At 40.2% G+C, this 12782-nt stretch overlaps 1 protein-coding gene across 2 annotated transcripts in view; it reads left to right on the top strand.

The window, feature by feature from the left end:
- Nucleotides 1-12782, top strand: part of neurl1b (neuralized E3 ubiquitin protein ligase 1B) — a 384643-nt gene that overhangs the window by 299487 nt on the left and 72374 nt on the right. The window lies entirely within an intron of this gene.

Genomic DNA, 12782 nt, shown 5'->3' on the forward strand with positions numbered 1-12782 from the left:
GAAGTCTTTGTTACTTCTGTGTTATATGTTGCCCATATATGGAATTTCAGGGGTAGCACTAGAGGGCTTATCAGAGCCTGATGCTGGGCATGCTTCAGATGGGTCTGCAGGTTATTTACGTGCTCTCTTCGAGGGCTTGACAGGGTAGATGCTGAGAGGCTGTTTCCCTTGGTTGGAGAGTCTAGAACTAGGGGGCATAGTCTCAGGATAAGGGGTCGGCCATTTAAGACTGAGATAAGGAGAAATTTCTTCACTCAGAGGGTTGTGAATCTTTGGAATTCTCTACTCCAGAGGACTGTGGATGCTCAGTCTTTGAGTATATTCAAGACTGAAATCGATAGATTTTTGGACTCTACGGGAATCAAGGGATACGGGGATCGGGCAGGAAAGTGGAGTTGAGGTCGAAGATCAGCCATGATCTTATTGAATGGTGGAGCAGGCTCGAGGGGTCGTATGGCCTACTCCTGCTCCTATTTCTTATGTTCTTCATCTTATTACATACCAATACTCATTTCAGATGGACAAACATGCAAGGACAGTGGGGCACCCTTTTGCTATTTTTGTGCCCAGGTATAGGACATTAGTAACCCACACAGAAATCAAATGGGCCATGACAAACAAAGAATGGAATTAAAGTGCCAATAGAATCGCTCTGACTTTTATAATGGCCCTTATTCTGTCTGCATCAACTAAAAGTAGGTTAGAGGGAGATAAGGTAAGTAGTGAGATAAGACCAAATTTAAACTAAGGATTAAGTATCCTTGTCGAATGTATAATTGTATGTGATTAGGGGTGCTTACTCTCTTTACTGGGTGTGTTCTAGCTTACTCGAATAAGAAAATATTTTTGGCCTTGGTTTGTACTTTATTTTGAATCTGCTTACAGTTATTTGGACCAGATAAGGAGCATACAGGGAAACTTCCCACCATCCTCAGTGGTGACCATGTGACATAATGCACTGCCATATAAGGTTAGAGGCAGCACAATTATTTCATTGAATAGCTGTTGATTGCACAAATTACATTTCATGATGATCCACAACATACAGCCTCATACATCCCGGTGACCTAGAAAATGAATGATTTTGCTGAAAAGTTAATTTATATAAGTATTCAGAATAACAGTAAGCCCATTCATGCAGAAAAATCTATAGACCCTGCCCCGCCCCCCTCCCCCCCCAGCTACTGAAATGATTCCAAGATTTTTGCCTCCCTGTTCTCCCTTGTCCTACAGTCACAGTTTAACTTGAAACTGTGTTCTGGATTTACCTTTACTTTACTTTACTATTTACTATCTTGCACACCTCTCGGAGGTTTCTCCAGTCTTTCCTCAGATTCAGTACTCTGAGACTAGGGGGTCAATTTCTGTGGGGTTCTCCCACTCATCCACCATGGCTTCGGTGAAAGAGCCCTAGAAAAATGGTGTAAGCGATGTTAATGCTGTTTTTTCAGGGTTTCTATGGATCTTCCACCAACGTTACAGCAGACGAATGGGAGAACCCTGGCTCTTCTCTGTACCTCCTTCATGGTTTATATGTCTCCCTTGTGTCAGTGACCAATACTGGACACAGTACTCAAGTTACAACTTTAGCATGACATCCTTCAACTTGTCCTCTATTAATATAACAGTATGGTTCAGCATTGCATTTGCTTTATGGATTGCTGTTCAAGTGATTAGACTTGCTAAGCATTGGGTCTACTAACAGATCTCTTTCAATACCACCTTTAGTAAATTCAGTACATTCCATTTTTTGGGGGAATTTTTATTCAACAACAACTTGCATTTATATAGTGCCTTTAACATGGTAAAACGTCCCAAGGTGCTTCACAGGAGCGATTATCAAACAAAATTTGACATCGAGCCACATGGGGAGATATTAGGTCAGATGACCTAAAGCTTGTTCAAAGAGGCAGGTTTTAAGGAGCGACTTAAAGGAGGAGAGAGAGGCGGAGAGGTTTAGGGAGACAATTCCAGAGCTTAGGGCCTAGGCAGCTGAAGGCACAGCCGCCATTGATGGTGCGATTAAAATCGGTGATGTGCAAGAGGCACAAGTTGGAGGAGCGGAGAGATCTCGGAGGGTTGTAGGGCTGGAGGAGGTTAGAGAGATAGGGAGGGGTGAGGCCATGGTGGGATTTGAAAACAAGGATGAGAATTTTAAAATCAAGGCATTCCCGGACCGGGAGTCAATGTAGGTCAGCGAGCACAGGTGTGTGATGGGTGTTCTGTCTTTGATTATTGTCTTGCAACAAATAGTGCAGTTTTATTTTAACTATAGATTTCACTTTTCACAAATTTTTTCTTCCAATATGCAATAATTTATACTTGCTCATACTGAATTTCATCTGCCTCTGTTCCACCCTTGCAGATTTTAGCTAGCTCATTTTCAGCTCCTTGGCTGTCTCACCATGCTCAACTGCCCGCTCCTCCATTAGTTTAGTTTTGTCAGTGAAGTTGACTAATTTGCATTGAGTCATTATTGTAACTAATTACATTTTCATTAAAGATACCTACTACTGGAAAGTTATAGGAGCTGTTTAGAATCTACGTGAAAGTGATGAATAAGGAATTTTTGTGGTAATGACAAGAATGTCACAGACAGAATTATTCTCCATTGACTATGAGTGGAGGGAAAAATCCAGCCAGGATGTTTAGGAATTAGAGGAAAAGAATTTAGCCCATCTGGTCCAGACTCTCTATTGCAAACACTCAGATCTGTCAGCTGTATTTTTAAATATATATCTAATTCTTTATATATATTTTTAACATTTACAATTATATCATTTGAACATTTCTCCTGCCACCATCAGTGAAATACGGGATATTTCCAAGATGAGAACTTGTAATTATCTCAGTACACGATGAAAGTAGACTGGGAAAAATGTCTTTATTATATCATTTTCTATGAATTTAGATAGACAGATATAGTAATGTGGATTAAAATTGACTTTGGTTAGCTGTATCAATAAAGGATTTCTTTTGTCTTCGGGCCAGAGGAGTAGCCAATGCACACAACTCTCCTGATTCTGCCACATTTCAGTAAAAGTTGTCTGTCCTTGATGGTTTTTCCTTATTAATGTTGTTGCCTGTATTCAGAAATTAATTATAGAAACATAGAAATTCTTAAAGTAAAAAAGACCAACGTCCACCTAGTTCGCCTTCTACCATCCTGGTAGTTCCATGATACAATGGTAATGGGAGTTGTTGACTAATCGTAGCAATCAATCTCTATCAATTAGTCTACAACAAGCTCCAAAATAACACGAGAAAAACCTCAGTGGTGGAAAGCTTTAGGAACCATAGGTCCAAAGCCACCCTTTTCCTCCTAAGCATGCTCCATTTACCACATGTCATGTTTTAAATTACTCATATAATGTATTCCAAAATGTTATTTGCTGAAAGAAATTTATCTCATTTGCATTTGAATGAATCAATACGAACTGCTTCCACCATCTCCCTAGGAAGCCTGTTCCATAGATTGATCACTCGCTCACTGAAATATTGTTCCTGCAGAATAGATTTGAATTTACTCCCCTTCAAGCACAGACTGTGTCCTCTGGTTCTAACACCTGACGCTTGAAAGGCTTCTTTTGCCATAAATGCACTGCATTATTAGTCTCCTCAGCAACTTTCACCTCCATTTCAATTTCTGTAATTAACTCTCAGAGACTGTACAGTGGGCAGGAATATTACCTCACCCATGTATAGACATTGCAACCAGAAAGTCAACCATTCATATCCTCTAAGAGTCTTGCAGTTTATCAGACCATGTGAAAAATACATTCTGAAATAGATATTCAAAATCTTCTGGACTGATTCAAACTTTATCGTTTTCTAAGTATTTGTGCCGTCAGTATCTTGCTCTTTTTTTTTGCTTCTGTGCAACTATCTTGTACCTAAATGTGACTATTAGCTGTAACCTGGACATAGTGGCATTAATGTAACATTTACTGCCTTTTAAAATAGACAGGAGAACATAGTTAGCATCTAGCACATAATACTGTGGCACACTATCCCTTTCAAATCATTCATAAGCAAAAGGTTTCATTTCATAGAAGACATGGTCCGCTAATGACAAGTGCTTTTTTGATGTGAACACAAGCTAAAAGTTAATCATCATCTTCGTGTCATCATTAAATATGCCCAAAAGCTTGTTTGGGGATTATATTTAGGCTTCCAATGCCAATTATCAAATAATTTCTGTACAAACTGAAACAATCTGCAACATTAATGTATTATACATTTATCTTGAAGTAGATTCCCAAATTCCAGTTTGTGTGAATTTCCTAAGTGGACCTCAGCTTTATTTCAAATATGATTGTCCGTGGAAGCTGGAATAACCTGGCAGTCAGAGCAGTTGAGCAATAATCCATCAGAAGGGCATTTCCAGCTGCAGCATTTCAAGCAATTGTTTGTACATTGATGGCAATAAATTGTAATCACCCACGTCACTCCCTGTACAAGTCACCACTTGTTTTTTGGATCCTGCTGGATAAAGAATGACAGCCCATTAAACTGTACTTCTGTTTATAAAGGTACTGGTTCCACTGAGATTTAAGACAGATTATGTCACACTGTCAAAAAGAGGTAAATTTGGTAAAGATTTGATCTACATAGAGCAATTTGTAAATTTCAATTCTAGGTATGGGTCAACCACTTCAATAAACCAATATCTACTCATTAAATTCATAACCCTGTATTATTAAATTCAATTGAGTGACTTTTCATAACTGGAAACCAGATTAATGTATATAGAATCGTAGGATGGTTATAGCACAGAAGGAGGCCATTCGGCCTATCGAGCCTGTGCCAGCTCATTGTAAGAGCAATCAAGTTAGTCCCATTCCCCCCCCCCTCTTTCCCCGTAGCCCTGTAATTTTTTTCCCTTCAAGTATTTATCCAATTCCATTTTGAAAGCCACAATTGAATCTGTTTCTACCACCCTTTCAGGCAGTGCATTCCAGATCATAATTACTCGCTGCAAAAAAAGATTTTCCTCATGTCGCCGTTGGTTCTTTTGCCAATCACCTTAAATCTGTGTCCTCTGGTTCTCAACCCTTCCGCCAATGGGCACAGTTTCTCTTTATTTACTTTATCTAAACCCTTCATGATTTTGAAATTTTCTCTCAAATCTCCTCTCAACCTTCTCTGCTCTAAGGAAAACAATTTCAGCTTCTCCAGTCTATCCATGTAACTGGAGGCCCACATCCCTGGAACCATTCCTTGGCCACTCCGGTTGTGGCCAAACAGTGTTTTATAAAGGTTCAACATAACTTCCTTGCTTTTGTACTCTATGCCTCTATTTATAAAGCCCAGGGTCCTGTCTCAGCCTGTCCTGCCACCTTCAAAGATTTGTGCACATATACACCCAGGTCTCTCTGTTCTTGCACCCCCTTTAGAATTATAGATTTAGTTTATTTTGCCTCTCTTCATTCTTCCTGCCGAAATGTATCACTTTGAACTTTTCTGCGTTAAATTTCATCTGCCATGTGTCCGCCCATTCCACCAGCCTGTCTATGTCCTCTTGAAGTCTATTTCTATCCTCCTCATTGATTACTATGCTTCCAAGTTTTGTATCATCTGCAAATTTTGAAATTGTCCTGTACACCCAAGTCCAAGTCATTAAGTCATAATTATATCAAAAAAAGCAGTGGTCCTAATACCGACCCCTGGGGAACACCCATATATACCTTCTTTCAGTCCCAAAAACAACTATTCACCACTACTCTCTGTTTCCTGTCACCTAGCCAATTTTGTATCCGTGCTGCCACTGCCCCTTTTATTCCACGGGCTTCAATTTTGCTGACAAGCCTATTATGTGGCACTTTATCAAAGCCTTTTGAAAGTCCATATCAACCACATTGGCCTCATCAACCCTCTCTGTTAACTCATCAAAAAACTCAATCAAGTTAGTTAAACACGATTTGTCTTTAACAAATCCGTGCTGGCTTTCCTTTATTAATCCATACTTGTCCAAGTGACTATTAATTTTGTCCTGGATTGTTGTTTGTAAAAGCTTCCCCACCACCAAGGTTAAACTGACAGGCCTTTAGTTTTTGAACAAGGGTGTAACATTTGCAATTCTCCAGTCCTTCGGCACCACCCCCATATCTAAGGAGGATTGGAAGATTATGTCCAACACCTCTGCAATTTCCACCCTTACTTCCCTCTGCAACCTAGGATGCATCCCATCCGGACCGGGTGACTTATTTACTTTAAGTACAGCCAGCCTTTCTAGTACCTTCTCTTTATCAATTTTTAGCCCATCCTGTATCTCAACAATCTCCTCTTTTGCTATGATTTTGGCAGCATCTTCTTCCTTGGTAAAGACAGATGCAAAGTACTCATTTAGTACCTCAGCCATGCCCTCTGCCTCCATGTGTAGATCTTCTTTTTGGTCCCTAATTGGCCCCACCCCTCCTCTTACTACCCATTTACTATTTATATGCCTATAGAAGACTTTTGAATTCCCTTTATGTTAGCCGCCAGTCTATTCTCGTACTCTCTCTTTGCTCCTCTTATTTCCTTTTTCACTTCTCCTCTGAACTTTCTATATTCAGCCTTGTTCTCACTTATATTATCAACCTGATGACTGTCATATTCCCCCTTTTTCTGCTTCATCTTACACTATCTCTTTTGTCATCCAGGGAGCTCTGGCTTTGGTTGCCCTTCCTTTCCCCCTAGTGGGAATGTACCTAGACTGTACCCGAACCATCTCCTCTTTAAAAGCCGCTCAATATTTGATTACAGTTTTGCCTGTCAATCTTTGATTCCAATTTACCCGGGCCAGATCCGTCTCAACCCACTGAAATTGGCCCTCCTCCAATTAAGTATTTTTGCTCTAGATTGCTCCTTGTCCTCCTCCATAACTAATCTAAACCATGTGATACACTATGATCTCTATTCCCTAAATGTTCCCCCACTGACACTTGCTCCACTTGACCCAATTCGTTCCCCAGAACAAGATCCAGCAATTCCTCCTTCCTCATTGGGCCTCCTTCCTCATTGGACCACAAACATACTGATCAAGAAAGTTCTCCTCCCCCGCTTTACTCCTCACACTATTACTATCCCAGCCTATATTAGGATAGTTGAAGTCCCCAATTAACGCTACTCTATAGTTCTTGCATCTCTCTGCAATTTCCCTGCAAATTTCCTCCTCTATATCCTTCCCACTAGTTGGTGGCCTATGGAATACACCCAGTATTGTAATGGCACCTCCATTGTTTTTTTAACTCTCACCAAATAGATCTGTCCTTGACCCCTCCAGGACACCCTTTCTTTCCAGCATTGCAATATTCTCCTAAATCAATACTGCCACCCCCCCTCCTCCTTTCTTTCCTTCCCTATCTTTCCTGAACACCTTGTATCCAGGAATATTTAGTACCCAATCCTGCCCTTTTTTGAGCCAGGTCTCTGTTATCACCTCTACGTTATATTCCAGTGTGGCTATTTGCACCTGCAGCTCACCAATCTTATTTACCAAGCTTTGTGTGTTTACACACATGCATTCTAAACCTATCTTAGACCTTCTCGTATTCTCTCTTGGTCTAATCCCACCTAATATTATACTATTTCTTACTCTAGCGCTATCTGTTTCTCCCAATCCTTTGCTTACCTTGTTTCTCCTTTCTAATGCTACATCCTGGTGTCCATCCCCCTGCCAAGTTAGTTTAAACCCTCCCCCACAGCACGAGTTAACCTCCCCGCGAGGACATTGCTCCCAGCTCTGCTGAGGGTGCAACCCGTCCATCTTAAACACGCCTTTTTTTGCCTTTTAAAAAGAATCTTTATTTTATTCCCAGCCATGAAATATTATAAAACCCACATTACAAGTGCGGTTAAATCATTTTTTTTAATGATTGGCTGAACTTAATGCTGTATATTGTCACCTAAGGCAATCAAATTTTGCAACTTGTTTCAGACAGTTAGAGAGTTTGTTCAATCATTGTCTGTTTATTCTTTTCAGCTTGTATCAATAACCCTAACCAGTACAGGCTATTGAAAATTATAGTTTTAAGTGCATCTTTGCATAAAGATTTTAAATCACCTTTAATTTTTTTAAGGCAATTTTTTTTTAATGGTTAATGGTGGTAGATTTACCACTAACAATACCAGTAGGAAACTTGGTATATAATCATTTCATATGTTTTCTTAGTAGTGACATTCAAAAAAATTCAGGTTAGCCGATCTTAGCCAAGCTGGTGATCAGTGCTATAATATCCCTCAGTACTCCTGGGTTAAGGAATGGAAGGTCAGCCAAGGCATCTGCTCCTGATCGCTATCCAGTGTAAGTTCGTGAGTGTGTGTGCATGCACGTGAACACATAAGGTAAGAATGAGGTGAAACTCACAGTGATGTCGCCATGAGAGAATAGCTGACTGACAATTACTGTCAAGGTTAACAAATGAATAATGGCCATAAGGCTGAGGTCTGAAAGGTGATTGGTTCTTGTGGAACCATACCCACGAGGGAGTCAATGCCTTCAGGAGAGGAGAAATGGGAGAAAATTGACAAAGAAATATCAGAGGCAAAATGAAGAAAAAAAACATTTGTTTGAAGTTATAATTTCACTAGGTAGTGGCTCGGTGCACTGAAGCACTACAGTAGAGCACCATGTAATGGTCCAACACTGGATTGATTTCCAACCCCATTCCACTGAGTCCCAGATTTCAGCCACTCTACTTTGGTCAATGTAGAAGGAGAGGTGTTTGGAGGGACAGTACTTCGCTCAGCACCTTCTACTGGCCACACATGTGTGAGACACTAAGAGGGGCATACCCACCCAGTCTCACTCATCTACAAGTCGTATGTGTTTCAGAGAAAGCAGAAGGGGAAAAAACTGGGGAGAAGGAAGTTGATGGTAGATGCCGTTAGGTGTTTTGCCACAGCAAATTATGGCCCAATATAAAGAAATTAATACAAAGTGGTGTTAATGTATTTGGTTCCCTTTTCTGTAAGAAAATCTTACTATTTTCTGACTTGATTTGGGACCTATTACCATCAGACCACATAGCTTCAGTCCTTTTCTCCATGCTTCTTCTTTGGTCAAGCTGTTAATCAGATGGTACTGCTATTGATTTCTCTTTATATTAATTACTTTATATTGGGCCATAATTTGCTGTGGCAAAACACCTAACAAGATCTACCATCAATTAGACTTGCCCTTGCCCTTGCCCTTGCCCATTTAGCTTTTTGAATTTTTTGCATGGCAAGTTGCTGAAAATGTGGGCTGATAATGTCGCAGCGAGGGAAACAGGGCATCTGGGACCTGAGTGAACAGGGCAAGCAACTGTTTATCTCCTTAACCAATCAGATTGAAGGATTGTGAAATTAATTGTGCAATGACTGAAAAGGAAATGTAAATTAGAGTGGGTGAATTCAATGTCAAATCAGGTACAGAAAGAGAAATAAAGAGAGGGAAAGAAAAATTGGATTAAGAGAGCGAGAAAAAGAGTCAGAAAGAAAAAGTAAAAAAAAAATTAAATTTAAAATTTTACATTTTTAAAATCTCCAATAACAATGGAAGGAATACAATGCCACACTTGTAATAGTTAATTTTCAGTGCCAGAGAGGTTGACTGGCAGTAATTAACGCTTATCACGTCGTTAAAAGGGTACTTAGACAGAAATGGACAAGACTTAACTTTCTGTGGTAAGTTTAGTTTGTACCTACTGTGAAAATACAGCAACTTCATGCCATTCAATGGTGAGGCAGACGGTGAGATGCCGTTTTCGCAAAGCGCCTCATCTTGGACAGCAACTTTTGAATTTCCGCATTTAACAGCGCATCTGCCCCTCACCTGAAGTTGCTGTACCATTTGTACATAAAAAACGGTGACCGCCATTTATTTTGACAGCAAATTCTGGCCCGTTAACTGTGTCCAGTAACTTTTCAATTGTATCTGATCTCACTAGCATTTTGATGATCCCTTTGTTATAAACAGATCCTTTAAGAAGACCTTGAGAATTCTAAGACACAGTCGTGGGTGTGTAGTCAACAGAGCATCTTGTAGGCAATTTGTCTTTCAACTTCACAGGGACGCAGGAGATATGACATTTTTATGATGGTTAGATGAAGGTGACAGGAAAGGGATGTATTGATCAGACATAAACGGCTGCAGGCGAAGGCAACCTTGGAAGGCTATATCTGTCCAAAGGGATACGGCCTAAGGTGATGGAAAATAACACCCCCACAGATGGTAAAAAGGCCTTTGATAGTTCATGAATTTCTGTAACTATCTTCAGCCTAAAGATTTGATTGACAGATCAATCAGGATGTGTAAAACTGAATTTATTGATAAGGGACATGAAAGGAAGGTTAGGTAATGCTGAATCATAGCAGGATTGAAAAAAAGGGTATAAAAGAGTCAGTGCTGAGGGAGATATCTCAGAATTTGATAAGGCCTGATCAGCCTTGTTAACTTCGAGCTTGAAACCGTTAACATATGTGAATTCTCCGGTGAATTCGCATGGTTTTGCAGTAAGCGCTGCTGTTAAGTGTATGTTTAATTATCGTCAATAATAGTTATTATCACATGCTTAATAAACCTGTGAATGTCTACCTGTAATGCTGTGAACCCTATTATTTTGAGGAGTAACTTATAAGTAGGAACACCCATCCTCTAACAAAGGCACCAAGTATATCAGATGGGAGGAGTGCCCAGGAGGAAATTATAACCAGTCTTAACCTATTGACAACAGAACTGGAACCATAGGAGCATAGGAACAGGAGTAGGCCATTGAGCCCCTCCAGCTGTTCCACCATTCATTGAGATCATGGCTGATCTGTGACCTAACTCCATATACCCGCCTAGGCCCATATATGAACATATGTACGAACATACGAATTAAGAGCAGGAGTAGGCCATTCGGCCCCTCGAGCCTGCTCTGCCATTTGATAAGATCATGGCTGATTCTGATTGCGACCTCAACCCTACTTTCCCGTCTACCTACTATAACCTTTGACTCCCTTGTTAATCAAGAATCTATCTAACTCAGTGTTAAAAATGTTCAATGACCCTGCCTCCACCGCTCTCTGGGGAAGGGAGTTCCACAGACTCACGGCCCTCTGAGAGAAAAAATATCTCCTCATCTCCATCTTAAATGGGAGACCTCTTATTTTTAAACTGTAGCCCCTAGTTCTTGTCTCTCCCACAAGGGGAAACATCCTCTCAGCATCTACCCCTTCTAGTCCCCTCAGGATCTTACATGTTTCAACAAGATCACCTCTCATTCTTCTAAACTCCAGTATATACAGGCCCAACTTGTCCAACCTTTCCTCATAAGATAACCCCCTCATCCCAGGAATCAGTCGAGTGAACCTTCTCTGAACCACCTCCAAAGCAATTATGTCCTTTCTTAAATAAGGAGACCAAAACTACACACAGTATTCTAGATGTGGTCTCACCAATGCCCTGTACAACTGTAGCAAAACATCTCTTACTTTTATATTCCATTCCCCTTGCAATAAATGACAACATTCCATTTGCCTTCCTAATCACTTGCTGTACCTGCATACTAACTTTTCGTGATTCATGTATTAGGACACTCAGATCCCTCTGTACCTCAGAGTTCTGCAATCTCTCTCCATTTAAATAACATACTGCTTTTCTATTCCTCCTGCCAAAGTGGACAAGTTCACATTTTCCCACATTATATTCCATCTGCCAAATTTTTTGCCCACTCACTTAACCTATCTATATCCCTTTGCAAACTCCTTATGTCCTCTTCACAACTTACTTTCCTACCTACCTTTGTGTCCCTTAATAGCTTTGGTTAATAAAAATCTATCAATCTCAGATTTAAACATTAACAACTGGGCTAGCACCAACTGCCGTTAGCGAAAGAGAGTTCCAAACTTCTGCCACCCTTTGCATGTAGAAGTGTTTCCTAACTTCACTCCTGAAAGTCCTGGCTCTAATTTTTAGGCTATGTCCACTAGTCCCAGACTCCCCAACAAGCAGAAATAGTTTATCTTTATCTACCCTTTCAGTTCCCCTTAATATCTTGAAAACTTCAATCAAATCACCCCTTAATCTTCTAAATTCTAGGGAATACAACCCTAGTTTGTGTAATCTCTCCTCGTAATTTAACCCTTGGCGTCCAGGTATCATTCTAGTAAATCTACGCTGCATTCCCTCCAAGACCAATATATCCCTCCTAAGGTGCAGTGCCCAGAACTGAACACAGTACTCCAGGTGTGGTCTAACCAGAGCTTTGTATAGCTGTAGCATAACTTCTACCCCCTTGTATTCTAATCCTCTAGACATAAAGGCCAGCATTCCATTAGCCTTTTTGATTATTTTCCGTACCTGTCCATGACATTTTAATGATCTATGTACATGGACCCTTAAGTCTCTTTGGACCTCCACTGTTTCGAGCTTTTTACCATTTAGCAAATACTCTGGTCTATCCTTTTTAGATCCAAAATGGATGACTCACACTTGCCTACATTGAAATCCATTTGCCACAGTTTTGCCAATTAATTTAATCTATTAATATCTCTCTGTAATTTTATGTTTCCATCTACTCTGCTTACAAGGCTGCCTATCGTTGTGTCATCGGCAAAGTTGGATATGTGGCTCTCTATCCTATCAACTAAGTCGTTAATAAATAACGACTTAATAATTAACAATAATAAATTCACCAGTAATATGCCCCTAGTGACATGACCTCCCACTGTTATGCCACTGTCTTGAACCATAGTTTGTAAATTTAACATCTAAGATGCTTTACCTTTTTATACTCTGCATTCTTCTCCTTTGTTGCTTATTCTTATCTAGT

Source organism: Heptranchias perlo, chromosome 14 (genome assembly GCF_035084215.1).
Source record: "Heptranchias perlo isolate sHepPer1 chromosome 14, sHepPer1.hap1, whole genome shotgun sequence".
Classification (NCBI taxonomy): domain Eukaryota; kingdom Metazoa; phylum Chordata; class Chondrichthyes; order Hexanchiformes; family Hexanchidae; genus Heptranchias; species Heptranchias perlo.